The sequence below is a fragment of the Ornithorhynchus anatinus genome, chromosome 2 (genome assembly GCF_004115215.2).
Source record: "Ornithorhynchus anatinus isolate Pmale09 chromosome 2, mOrnAna1.pri.v4, whole genome shotgun sequence".
Taxonomy (NCBI): domain Eukaryota; kingdom Metazoa; phylum Chordata; class Mammalia; order Monotremata; family Ornithorhynchidae; genus Ornithorhynchus; species Ornithorhynchus anatinus.
In genome coordinates, this window is record NC_041729.1 from 157,953,692 (window position 1) to 157,967,720 (window position 14,029).

General features: G+C 45.0%; 1 non-coding gene across 1 annotated transcript; it reads right to left on the bottom strand.

Annotated features, from left to right (window-relative positions):
• Positions 1 to 3,974: 3,974 nt before the first annotated feature.
• LOC114809865 lies at positions 3,975 to 4,112 on the bottom strand. Its single transcript, XR_003757638.1, has one exon. It is a non-coding gene; the product is annotated as a small nucleolar RNA SNORA7 (small nucleolar RNA).
• Positions 4,113 to 14,029: the final 9,917 nt, after the last annotated feature.

Consider the following 14,029-nt stretch of genomic DNA (forward strand, 5'->3'; position numbering starts at 1 on the left):
TTGAGGAAATATCAAAAATGCATTAAATAGTTCAGATTTTTTTTTGGTACAATTGCGTTTCCAATTATACGATCCCATTTGGCATTCAGTCCACGGCCTTTATCTGGTTTGGTGTTCCAATTCTACACCCTTAGGCACTGTGTATAGATGCACAAACGGCTTAGGAGTGAATCTTTACAATACTCATGACACCGTTTTAAAAGAAGACGGGTCCGATTGTTTGTGCCGCTTGTTAGACTGTCATCTGTACTACCGTGCAAGTTTTATTTTAGACTTAACAAGTGGCTACGGAGATTTAAATTGATATCATAAGCCTTGGGGCAGTTTCAGGATTAGAGATAAGCATCAGCATCGACAAAGCATGTAGATGAATAGGATAAAGACAATGCCTATGTAACCCAGCTATAATCTGCTGAAATGCAGTACGTCACTGGAATCGATTTTTCAGACTTGGAATACGATTTTTTTTTGGAGCAGTATCTCAATTAATGGTATTTAATGGGTGCTTACTGTGTGTGAAGCACTGTAATATATGTGGAGGATATACAGACTAAAGTCTCTACTTTTTACACTTTAATTAAGAGACTTCAATCTTACTCTGTTTTTCTGTCAAATCAGTGACTATTTCAACTTTCCATTATAGAAGTACGGGCTATCCCTCATTTTCAACATTTCCTTTCCTCCAGAAATTATGGATTCTATAACTAATAATTGTTCTGAAGAAATCTCAATCATAAAAAAGAATATCTAAATGAATACATTCGTAATTATCTCTTAAAATTTAATAAGACAAAAATCTTAATCAAAACAGTTGTATTTTTCAGGAAGTGAATCTAAAGTTTCAGTAATTTTTTCATGATTTCTGCTCCTATGCATTCACTTATTTTTCCTATAATGTGGGGATAGTATTCTTAAAGAACCTATTGTATTAACCAATTGATGGTATTTACTGGGGACTTGCTGTGTACAGCACACTGTACTAAGCACTTGGGAGAGTAAACTGCAGTAATAATAATAATGTTGGTATTTATTAAGCGCTTACTCGGTGCAGAGCACTGTTCTAAGCGCTGGAGTAGATACGGGGTCATCAGGTTGTCCCACGTGAGGCTCACAGTTAGTCCCCATTTTACAGATGAGGTAACTGAGGCACAGAGAAGTGAAGTGACTTGCCCACAGTCACACAGCTGACAAGTGGAGAGCCAGGAGTCGAACTCATGACCTCTGACTCCGAAGCCCAGGCTCTTTTCCACTGAGCCACGCTGCTTCCCAGTAGAGTAGGAACCCTCAAGGAGCTTACTCACTTTATCCAATAGGCCGTGAAACCTTTCCCTCGTCTCAGTAACAGGTATCCTCTTCCTTCAGTCTCTGCCTTTTGCTACCTTCAATTCTCTCTTTCTATATCTGTCTTCCTCTAATCCACTCTAAGATGGTGACTCATGGCTCTGAACGGCAAGCATTTAGACAGAAGCTGCACACAGCAAGAGCTCGCGAAATATGATGGGTCGATTGATTCTGTCCTTTCTTTGTATTAAAATTGAATTAATTGGGCTACTACTTGTTTGGGAGATTTGATATTAGCGGCGACCACCAGGAATCCTTCAAGGTTTGCTTAACAACCGTGACTGCCTTGTTTTCGCAACACATCACTCTGGCCGTTCAGTAATCCTATGGAGTAGAAGAGATTTTGAGTAGCCAGAATTCAAGCTAGGAATTTATCCTTCACTCCTTATAATGAGAGATTATCAGGGTGGAATCAGTGGTATTGAAGCAGCGTGACCTAGTGGATAGGGCACGGGCCTGGGAGTCAGAAGGTCACGCGTTCTAATTCTGGCTCTGCCACTTGTCTGCTGAGTGACCCGGGGCAAGTCACTTGACTTCTCTGTGCCTGAGTTACCTCATCTGTAAAATGAGGATTGAGACTGTGAGCCTCACGTGGGACAGCGACTAGGCCCAATCTGATTTGCTGGTATCCACCCCAGCATTTAGTTCAGTGTCTGGCACATAGTAAGCACGTAACAAATACCATAATTATTCTTATTATTTTTATGAGTGCTTCCTCTGAACGGACCATGATACCTAGTGCTTGGGAGAGTACAATAGAAGAGGAAGGCAAGACCCCTTCCCTCAGGGAGCTTGTCACCTCTATCCAAATAAACTAAATGAAGTCTAAGAGATGACCCATTTCTAGCCTGAGTGTAATTTAAGCGTATTATTGCTTTAAAACTGCAAAGTTATCATTGTCAAAATGTAGGCATATGTAATCCTCTCCAGAAGCTAGCATGCCTTCCTTCAGCAAACCGGAGAATAATAATAATATAATGTTGGTATTTGTTAAGTGCTTACTATGTGCTGAGCACTGTTCTAAGGGCTGGGGGAGATACAGGGTAATCAGGTTGTCCCATGTGAGGCTCACAGTCTTAATCCCCATTTCACAGATGAGGCACCTGAGGCACCGAGAAGTTAAGTGACTTGCCCAAAGGTCACACAGCTGACGGGTGGCGGGGCCGGGATTAGAACCCATGACCTCTGACTCCTAAGCCTGTGCTCTTTCCACCGAGCCATGCTTTGTGTACTAAATCAACTCTGTACCACCAATACGATCAGATGGTCCTCGTCACGAGCTTATCTTGCCGCCGACCTCTCACCCACGTTCTGCCTCTGGCCTGGAATGTCCTCCCTCTTCATATCCAACTGATGATCACTCTCACCTCCTTCAAAGTTTGGCTGAAGTCACATCTCCCCCGAGAGGCCTTCCCTGATTAAGCCCTCATTTCCTCTTCTCTTACCTTTCTTCTTTCCCTTATTAGGGTATAAATTCCTTGTAGTTAGGAATGTTCCACTTACTCGTTCTGTACTTCTGAAGTGCTTAGTTAAATGCATTGCCCCAAGTGGGTGCCTAATAAATACAATTACCTCTTACTAATCTTGTCTCGTCTCATTCAATAGTATTTATTGAGCGCTTACTATGTGCAGAGCACTGTACTAAGCACTTGGAATGTACAAATCGGTAACAGATAGAGACGGTCCCTGCCCTTTGACCGGCGCACGGTCTAATCGGGGGAGACGGACAGACAAGAACAATGGCAGTAAATAGAATCGAGGGGAAGAGCATCTCATTAAAACAATAGCAAATAAATAGGATCAGGGTGATGTACATCTCATTAACAAAATAAATAGGGTGATGAAGATATATACAGTCGAGCGGACGAGTACGGTGCCGAGGGGATGGGACGGGAGAGGGGGAGGAGCAGAGGGAAAGGAGGGAGAAGAGGGTTTAGCTGCGGAGAGGGGAAGGGGGTGGTAGAGGGAGCAGAGGGAAAAGGGGAGCTCAGTCTGGGAAGGCCTCTTGGAGGAGGTGAGCTTTAAGTAGGGTTTTGAAGAGGGGAAGAGAATCAGTTTGGCGGAGGTGAGGAGGGAGGGCGTTCCGGGACCGCGGGAGGACGTGGCCCGGGGGTCGACGGCGGGATAGGTGAGACCGGGGCACGGCGAGGAGGTAGGCAGCGGAAGAGCGGAGCAGGCAGTAGAAAGAGCAAAGGGAGGAGAGGTAGGAAGGGGCAAGATGATGGACAGCCTTGGAGCCTAGAGTGAGGAGTTTTTGTTTTGTGTGGAGGTTGATAAGCAACACTGGAGGTTTTTAAGAAGGAGAGTGACACGCCCAGAGCGTTTCTGCAGGAAGATGAGCCGGGCAGCGGAGTGAAGAATAGACTGGAGTGGGGAGAGAGAGGAGGAAGGGAGAGCAGAGAGCAGGCTGACACAGTAATCTAGCTGTCGAGTCGTCTCCGATCCGCAACTCCTTAGACCCATCTCTCCCCAGATGCCCCACCTCCACCTGCAGTCGTTCTGATAGCGGATCCATAGAGTTTCCTGGTGCAAATGGAGAAGTGGTTTACCATCGCCTTCTTCCGTGCATTAAACATGAGCCTCTGCCCTCGACTCTCTCCCATGGTGCTGCTGCCCAGAACAGGGGGGTTTTGACACGTTGCAGATGGCCTTCCGCTCCCTAGCCACTGTCCAAGCTAGGAATGGAATGGCTAGGCCTCTGCTTGACTGTCCCTCCCATAGCCAAAGCCGGTAGAGTTCTAGAAACTCTCCAGGGGTGATCTTGAGTGGGGATCTCTTATTAATACTCATGGCTTTAGTCCAAAACAGCGTGACTCAGTGGAAAGAGCAAGGGCTTTGGAGTCAGAGATCGGGGGGTTCGAATCCCGGCTCTGCCACTTGGCAGCTGGGTGACTGTGGGCAAGTCACTTCACTTCTCTGGGCCTCAGTTACCTCATCTGTAAAATGGGATTAAGACTGTGAGCCCCACGTGGGACAACTTGATTCCCCTGTGTCTACCCCAGCGCTGAGAACAGTGCTCTGCACATAGTAAACGCTTAACAAATACCGACATTATTATTGTTATTATCATTATTATTAACCTGTGACTGCTATAGCCCCAGTTTCATGGTCTAACAAATGGATATATGTAGTGATCATATACCATCCCTATTGATATATGGATTAAATGATAATAGGCCTATTACAGATTTGATTTCTTTATTTCAGCTGTAGCAATCGATATGGTAGCTTGAGAGAGATTCAATTTAAAACATGCCGTGAACCAATCTTTGTATGGGATCATCCCACCTTGCCTAACATCATTATTATAGTATAATAATAATGATGATAATGTTGGTATTTGTTAAGCGCTTACCGTGTGCAGAGCGCTGTTCTAAGCGCTGGGGTAGATACAGGGTATTCAGTTTGTCCCACGTGAGGCTCACAGTTAATCCCCGCTTTACAGATGAGGTCACTGAGGCCCAGAGAAGTGAAGTGACTTGCCCACAGTCACCCAGCTGACAAGGGGCAGAGCCAGGATTAGAACCCATGACCTCTGACTCCCAAGCCCGGGCTCTTTCCACTAAGCCACGCTGCTTCCAAGTGTTAGCTATGTGTCAAGCGCCGTTCTAAACACGGTAGAAGATAGGAGTCACTCAGGTTGGATACGGTCGTGTTCTTATTTTGCGGTTATAGTCTCCACACTGGAAAATAAGAAATGTCACCCTGAGTCAGACCATTGGGCCATCCAGCCCCATATTCTTTCTCAGGGAGTGACAACCAGGGGGACAATGTAACTAAAGCTTACTCTACCTGACATTCACCCTAACGTGTAGAGATAATTATCCACCATTCCTAGCCCTTTCATTATAATTCTAACTTTACATCTAACAGCTTACTGTATGCTCCGTGCCCATGAATTTAGGCAAATCCTTTTGTAATCTACATTTATTTTCAGCCTGCTCTCTTTCACAAGTAACAGATTTCAAACAAAAAATAGTGAAAATAAATCAAGGGATACCTATTAAGCACTTACTAGGTGCCAGGTTCTGTACTAAGTGATGGGGCCCCGAGAAGTGCAGTGACTTGCCCAAGAACTTATACATACAGTAGACAGGTGGAAGAGGCAGGATTAGAACCCAGGCCCTTGGATTCCCAATTCTGTTGTTTTCCCCTAGAACATGCTGCTTGTGAGTGCCTGCTGTATGCAGACCATTCTATTAAGATTGGGGAAAATAATAATGATAATAATGTTGGTATTTGTTAAGCGCTTACTATGTGCAGAGCACTGTTCTAAGTGCTGGGAGAGATACAGGGTAATCAGGTTGTCCCACGTGAAGCTCACAGTTAATCCCCATTTTACAGATGAGGTAACTGAGGCACAGAAAAGTGAAGTGACTTGCCCACAGTCCCACAGCTGACAAGTGGCAGAGCCGGGATTCGAACCCATGATGTCTGACTCCCAAGTCCGGGCTCTTTCCACTGAGCTACGCTGCTTCTCTAATACTAGAAATAATACTAGATAGTTGACATTATTCTAGAAAATGGTCTAGTAGAAAGCATGGACCTGGGAATCACAGGGCCTGGGTTCTAATCCTGTTTTGTGACCTGTACACTTGTGTGATAATAATAATGATAATTATGGTATTTGTTAAGCGCTTACTATGTGCCGATCACTGTTCTAAGCGCTGGGGAAGATACAAGGTAATCAGGTTGTCCCACGTGGGGCTCACAGCCTTAATCCCCATTTTACAGATGAGGTAACTGAAGCATAGAGAAGTTAAGCGGATTGCCCGAGGTCACACAGCTGACAAGTGGCAGCGCCGGGATTAGAACCCACGTCCTCTGACTCCCTAAGCCCGGGCTCTTTCCACTGAGCCACGCTACCTCTGTGTGACCTTGGGTACATCACCGACCTTCTCTCTGTCTCGGTTTCCTCATCTATAAAATGTGGATAATAATAATAATAATTCGCAATGATAGTATCCGCTAAGGATTTACTATGTGCCAAGCACTGTTCTAAGCACTGGGGTAGATGCAAGGTTATCAGGTTGTCCCATGTGGGGCTCACAGTCTTCATATCGATGGTACAGGTGAGGTAACTGAGGCACAGATAAGTTGAGTCACTTGCCCAAAGTCACACAGCAGACAGGTGGGGGAGTTGGGATTAGAACCCACGTCCTCTGACTCCCAAGCTCGGGCTCTTTCCATTAACTTCATCCTCCCTCCAACTTTGACTATGATCTCCAAGTCAGAGTTGGGACCGTGTCCATTCTGATTATCTTGCATCTGTAAAATGGCCTTTAATTACCTGTTCTCCCTCGTCTTTAGACTTTGAGTCCCATGTGGAAATCTGTCTTCGGTGATTATCTTGTGTCTGCCTCGGTGCTGAGCAAAATGCTTGGCGTTATTAGTAAGTGCCCCAAAAATACCACAGAATCACATGTATCAGTATCACTACAAACTAAAAGAAAAAATAAATATTGGTATTTGTTAAGCGCTGACTCTGTGCAGAGCACTGGTCTAAGCGCTGGGGTAGATACAGGGTCATCAGGTTGCCCCACGTGAGGCTCACGGTCTTAATCCCCATTTTACAGATGAGGTAACGGAGGCGCGGAGAAGTGAAGTGACTTGCCCACGGTCACGCGGCGCGGCTCAGGGGAAAGAGCACGGGCTTTGGAGTCAGAGGTCATGAGTTCGAATCCCGGCGCTGCCACCTGTCAGCTGTGTGACTGTGGGCCAGTCGCTTCACTTCTCTGGGCCTCAGTTCCCTCATCTGTAACATGGGGATGAAGAGTGTGAGCCCCACGTGGGACGACCCGATTCCCCTGTGTCTACCCCAGCGCTTAGAACAGTGCACGGCACATAGTAAGCGCTTAACAAATACCAACATTATTAAGTGGCAGAACCGGGATTCGAATCCATGACCTCTGACTCCCAAGCCCGGCCTTGGGGGGAGACAAATGATAGAACAAATTACAGAGGGGAAAATCGGAACATATTCTTCTCCTACTGCACCACATCCCCGCCCTGGCCCCTACAGAGCCTCCTGCAAAACCAACTCCTCTGTGCCCGAAGCATTCCCTGACCCATCCTCACCTGCCTGGTCCCGCCATTTCATCAGTCACCTTTAGCGCTCAAAAGCATATCTTGCTCATTAGATAATGATGGTGTTATTTAAGCGCTACCTCCGTTCCGGGCGCTGAGATGTTAGTCGGCCATTACTCTCTGCAACTCCTGACCATCAGCTTAAAGGCAATCGATGTTCTCTCTCCCCTCTATTTATCCACCTTTCTCTCCCGCTGCGGCTCAACCGAGGCACCTTGGATCTCTAACATCAACCTTCTCACTGTGGCTTCCTCCCATCTCTCTCACCGCTTATTCCTTATTCGCTCTTTCCCTTTTTCCTGGAATTCCCTCCTCCTTCACTTCCGGCGTACCACTGCTCTGGGGCCCTTCCCGATCCTCCTAAAGGAAGATTTTCCTGATCAATCTTTCCTCTCGCTCCCCTGTATTCCTCCCTACTGCCATTTCATTCCTTCTCTCAGCCAATCCTATTTACTGAGCGCTTATTGCACGCAGAGCCAAGAACTCTGAGAATCAGTAGAGAAGCAGACTGGTAGAGAAGCGGCGTGGCTCAGTTGAGTCAGAGGTCATGGGTTCGAATCCCGATTCTGCTCGAAATACCCAGGTAGTTCTTCAGTTAGGAACTGACCTTCACCACGGCTAGCAAGTCACCCAGGTGGCATTCCAGCGTGGCTCAGTGGAAAGAGCCTGGGTTTTGGAGCCAGAGGTCATGAGTTTGAATCCCGATTCTGCCACTCGTCAGCTGTGTGACTGTGGGCAAGTCACTTAACCTCTCTGGGCCTCAGGTCCCTCATCTGTAAGATGGAGATTAACTGTGAGCCTCACGTGGGACAACCTGATGACCCTGTATCTCCCCCAGCGCTTAGAACAGTGCTCTGCACATAGTAAGCGCTTAACAAATACCAACATTGTTACTATTCTCTGTGCATCAGTTATGTCATCCGTAAAATGGGTATTAATAATAACAATGATGATGGCGTTTGTTAAGCGCTTATGTGTAAAGCACTGTTCTAAGTGCTGGGGAGATACAAGGTGACCAGGTTGCCCCACGTGGGGCTCACAGTCTTAATCCCCATTTTACAGATGAGGTAACCGAAGCTCCGAGAAGTGAAGTGACTTGCCCAAAGTCACACAGCTGACAAGCGGCAGCGCCGGGATTAGAACCCATGACCTCGGACTCCCAAGCCTGTGCTCTTTGAGTCCTGTGTGGCACAGGCACTGCATCCAACCCAATTACCTTGTATCTATCCCAGTGCTTAATACAGTGCTTGGCACATAGCGCTTAATAAATACCACCAGTCTGAACCAACCTGCTTTCTAGTCCATCTCTAGAATGTAAGCTCCTTGTGGACAGGAAACATGTCCATTAGCGTGGCCTAAGGGCAAGAGCGCGGGCTTCGGAGGCAGAGGGCATGGCTTCTACCCCCGGCTCCACCACTTGTCTGCTGTGTACCTTGGGCAAGTCACTTCACTTCTCTGTGCCTCAGTGACCTCATCTGTAAAATGGGGATGAAGACTGTGAGCCCCACGTGGGACAACCTGATCACCTTGTATCCTCCCCAGAGCTTAGAATAGTGCTGGGCACATAGTAAGCGCTTAACGAATACGGTAATCATTATTATCATCAACTCTTATATAGTACTCTACCAGGTCAATATTGCAGTGCTCTGCGTATAATACATAGTCGGTAAATATAATTAATTTATTGATTGATGCTCTTTTTAGTTTGTCCGGGACCTGTCTTTGTTTTCCAGCTTGCCCCTTAGAATCTTTGCTCGGTTGGAGTAGCCTCTCTTAAGATTTCTGCAGGCCGGGTTGATCTATACTATGTCGGGGTCTCCAAAACAGCTCAGTGCTGTCTGAGCTGGTGCTTTGCCATGTCTTCGTATCATTTCTTCTGCCTTCCTGACTGGCATTTCTTCTCTATACAGCAACTGATTGTTGTGGGCAGGGAATGGGTCTGTTTAGCTTATTCATATTGTACTCTCCCAAGTGCTTAGGAGAATGCTCTGCACACAGTAAGTGTGCAGATTGAATAAATTGGTTAAATAAATAGGATTGAATCAATGAATGAACTGCTTAGGTCCCCTGCTACTGGCCTCTCTTGGATGAAATAACTGAAAAGGAATGGAATATAACAATGTTGGTATTTGTTAAGCGCTTACTATGTGCAGAGCCCTGTTCTAAGCACTGGGGGAGATACAGGGGAATCCGGGGGTCCCACGTGAGGCTCACGTTCTTCATCCCCATTTTACAGATGAGGTAACTGAGGCACAGAGAAGTCAAGTGACTTGCCCACAGTCACCCAGTTGACAAGTAGCAGAGCTGGGATTCGAACCCAGGACCCGGGACTCCCAAGCCCAAGCTCTTGAATATTCAGCAAAATGTATGCATATGAGCGTAAAAGTGTTCTACATGTTGAAATAGAAAGAAGAGAAAAATCAGTGGAAACAAAGAAAGAAAAACAAGCAGTAGAAAAAACAAAATGACAGGGTGCAAGTCGATCGGACAAAGCTGACAACTGGACAACTTGCTGAATTGGACTTTCCAAGCACTTAGTACAGTCCTCTGCACATATTAAGCGCAGAATAAATACTACTGAATGAATGAAGGAATGAAAAGCTCCTCCAGACCTATTTGATTCTAATTCCATAATTCTTTAGCAAGAAATGAATTCCTATTGATGAATCTATCGAATGTTCACTAGATGGCAATGAATGGTAGCGGTCCAGAAGAGAGAGAAACTAGTTTCAACTGGTTTGGGCCTAAACTCTCAGTGACCATTATTATTTGACTAGATGTGTGGGTGGACATTTGTTTATTTTCTTTGTGTGAGGAGACACCAATATCTCTAAAAGTGTGTGAGAGAGATAGGGTTGCTATGCAGTCGGGATTTGCTGAGAATTTATTCTCCTCTGGTCTCTGGCCAAATTAGCGGTCTGATCGAAAAACATGGTTTTAAGATGTTGATTAACAAATACAAATCAAGAGTTGAGAAAGAAATGGAAAACGATTATGCAACACAGAACCATTTCTTCCTTCTTTCTGAGAAAATCAGAGTAGAAGCTAGACTCAAAAACTCTTCCACACCCTGGCTACAGATTTGACTCCATAAATAAGATCATGTATCTTCCAGAGGTTCTTTGTCCCGTTATCTCAGGATTTCAGAAATGGGAATATTCGGGTAATTAAATCATCACCATCATCATGGTATTTGGGAAGTGCTTACTACATGTCAGGCACTGTTCTAAGCCCTGGGGTCGATACAAGTTAATCAGGTTGGCCCCAGTCCTGGCTCCGAGTGGGGCTCACAGTCTAAGTAGGAGGGAAAAAGTGAATTGAATCCCCATTTTACAGTTGAAATTAAAGCTAAATAATCGATATTATCCACATCATATACCAAGTTATGTCTTCCCAATTTGGGTGATTTTCTTATGCAATCAGTTGATTCGCTAAATTTTTATTTTGAAAAGTTTTCCATGAGATTAATTTTGAGATTGATTTAATTGGAATATTAGTATAAAAATAGTTCCTATTTTAAATCTATTGACGTCACTTTCAAAACAAACACACTTCCCAGGCCATGTTTACCTGAAGTAAGCTCTTCCATTCATACTGTGTTTGCTTTCCTTGTTCGATTTCACTAGATCCCATTGGCAGACCACAAAACGAAGTGGATGATGTATGAGTCCAATTAATGCAGCCCCATCATGAATATTGTCTTTCTTGTGTTTTGTTAATGAGAAAGCCCGACTGTAAAAGCAGTTGTTTGGAGTGGCTCAAATCTAAATGGCCGAGATGGACGCAACCAACCTCTGACCGTAGGAACTGTTAGGATCTATTTGGGATTAACCCAAAGCTGATCCTCAGTCGACCCTAAATCGATCAGAAAAATGTCCCCAAGCCCCGGTCTGAGTTCTTTGCTTCTTCCAGAGCAGCACGGCCTAGCTTAGAGAGTAAGTCAGTCAGTCAGTAGAGCACAGGCCTGGGATTCCCAATCCTGACTCTGCCACCTGCGTCCTGGATGACCTTGGGTAAATCGCTTCATTCAGTCGTATTTATTGAGCACTTACTATGTGCAGAGCGCTGTACTAGGCGCTTGGAATATACAGTTCGGCAACAGATGGAGACAATCCCTGCCCAACAACAGGCTCACAGTCTGAATGGGGGGAGACAGACAACAAAACAAAACAAGTAGTCCGGCGTAAATGTCATCAAGATAAATGGAATCGCGGATATATGCACGTCATTAACAAAATAGAGTAATAAATGATATAGACAAATATGCAAATGTGCACAGTGCTGTGGGGAGGGGAAGGGGGAAGAGCAGAGGGTGAAGAAGGGGGAATGGGGAGGGGAGGAGGAGCAGAGGGAAAGGGAGGGCTCAGACTGGGAAGGCCTCCTGGAGGAGGTGAGCTCTCAACAGGGTAATCAGATTGTCCCAGGTGGGGCTCGCACTTTACATCCCCATTTGACAAATGAGGTAACTGAGCCACAGAGAAGTGAAGTGAGTCGCCCAAGGTCACACAGCAGACACATTGCAGAGACAGGACTAGAACCCACGTCCTCGGACTCCCAAGCCCACGTTCTTTCCACTAAGCCACGCTGCACTTCACTTCTCTATGCCTCATTTGTAAATCCCCATCCTCCTTTTTCCTTAGAGTCTGAGCCCCATGTCTGATCTGATTTTTCTTATATTTATCCTAGAGCTCATCACAGTGATTCTCACACGGTCAATAGCTTAGCCAATACCACGACTATTATTATTAGCTTAAATTTAGGCAGGAGATGGGAGCCCGGCGTAATGGGTGGCATCAACAAACCCCACAGCCCCGGTCTTCGGGGGCTCCGATCCACACAGGGCTCAATCCCTGCCCACCTCCTGCCCATCCTGGGAAGGGGGATTCCAGTCTGTGAGATCCTGGAGTGCTGAGGAAGGCTGGTCCTGGCAGCGGGAGATTAAATGGTATTTTCACGGTATTTGTTAAGTGCTTACTAAGTGCCAGGTGCCGTACTAAGCACTGGGGTAGATACAAGCTTATCGGGCTGGACACAGTCCATGTCCCGCATGGGGCTCACGGTCTTTATCCCCATTTTGCAGATAAGGTAACTGAGGCACAGAGAAGTGAAGCGACTTGCCCAAAGCCACACAGCAAGGTGACAGATTTGGGATTAGAACCCAGGTCCTTCTGACTGCCCGACCCGGACTCTACCAACTCGACCAGATCTCACAATGGACGGATTTTCCTCTCAAAAGACTCTCCTTTTCGACAGGAAACTTCCTTGGAGGACATTTTAAAGAAATATGAGATCCTTGTTTGCATCTTTCCAATAATTTTAACAAACTCCAGGTACACCAGTCAGATTTCATTGGCGATCAGCTGAGTTTTGTTTCTGGAGGTCATTTTCAATGTATTTTCCCAGAGTACAAGAAGAATCACTGACACCTTTTGGTCTTCTGGTTCTGTTTGCAGTAGACAGAAATGGCAGCAACATTCTTTGTTCATCCCTGGCCAAAAAGCAGAAAAATCTCAGGAAAAGCAGGAGTTGGAGATAATGATGCTGTAAGATGTTTTCTTTGGCTGTTTCTGTAGTAGATGCATAGTCTTGACCAATGTTTTGACATATGGCTTAGAGAGAAATCAAAACTGCCTTAGGTAACCAGAAAGCTGCAGCTGAGTGAAATCTGAGCTGAGAACTGATCCTTGTATGGAATGTTAATTATAGCTCAGGCACCTTTTACATTTTACAACATGACTTACTCTAGGCAAAGTACTAAAACCTTTATCTTTCCCAACACACAGGAGGACTAAATAGTTTCTTTTTGTGTATATATGTAATTCTGCTTTGCCTGTTTTCTCCCCCTAAGGAGAAATGTTATGTTGTGTATCTTTTTTCAACAAAAGCAATGTGCTTTGCCAAGCAAAATGGATTTTTTTTTTGAAAAATGTGCTTCTTTCTGAATTATTTTACCATGTTTAATATTCCCGAGAAAGAAATGTTGAGACCAGAACATCACACTTATGTGACATGTTGTTTTCTTTTCTTTCCGGTGGAAATTATTATTTCCTCTAAACAAGAGTTGTATTTTTCCTAGAGAGAAAATATGATTTATAGCCAAATTTCTTTAAAATTTGCACCATCATATTTGACTTGTGGCTGAATCGCCCCACTTTTTAGTGTCTAGGATTGTCTCTTCCTCACTTTAGAAGTTATGTTTTACTCTCATGGAAGGCAGAAAGAATGGCCGGGTGAATTTTCCAATTGTCCCAATTTGTGAAAATAAGAAAGTGCGACTCCTTTCTATGGTGATGAAAGAATTTTCACATCCCTCTTAAGCATCGTGAACATTGTGAACGCTGATTCAACCTTTCTGAAACTCCTGGGATTTCATTTAAACTCTTAAAGTAATAATTGCATCCGTATAGACTTAAGTATAGATTTTGCTATAGAAGGCCCTGACCCTAAAGCGATATCTACTTTCATTCCTGTTTAATGAGCACATCCGTATTATTGCTTAATTACATCACACATGGATGCATTTTGCATTTTGATTAGGTACTAGTTTTCTATGATTCTCTAGATCATTTGAGGATATGCCCATGGAAGAGTGTAAATCATG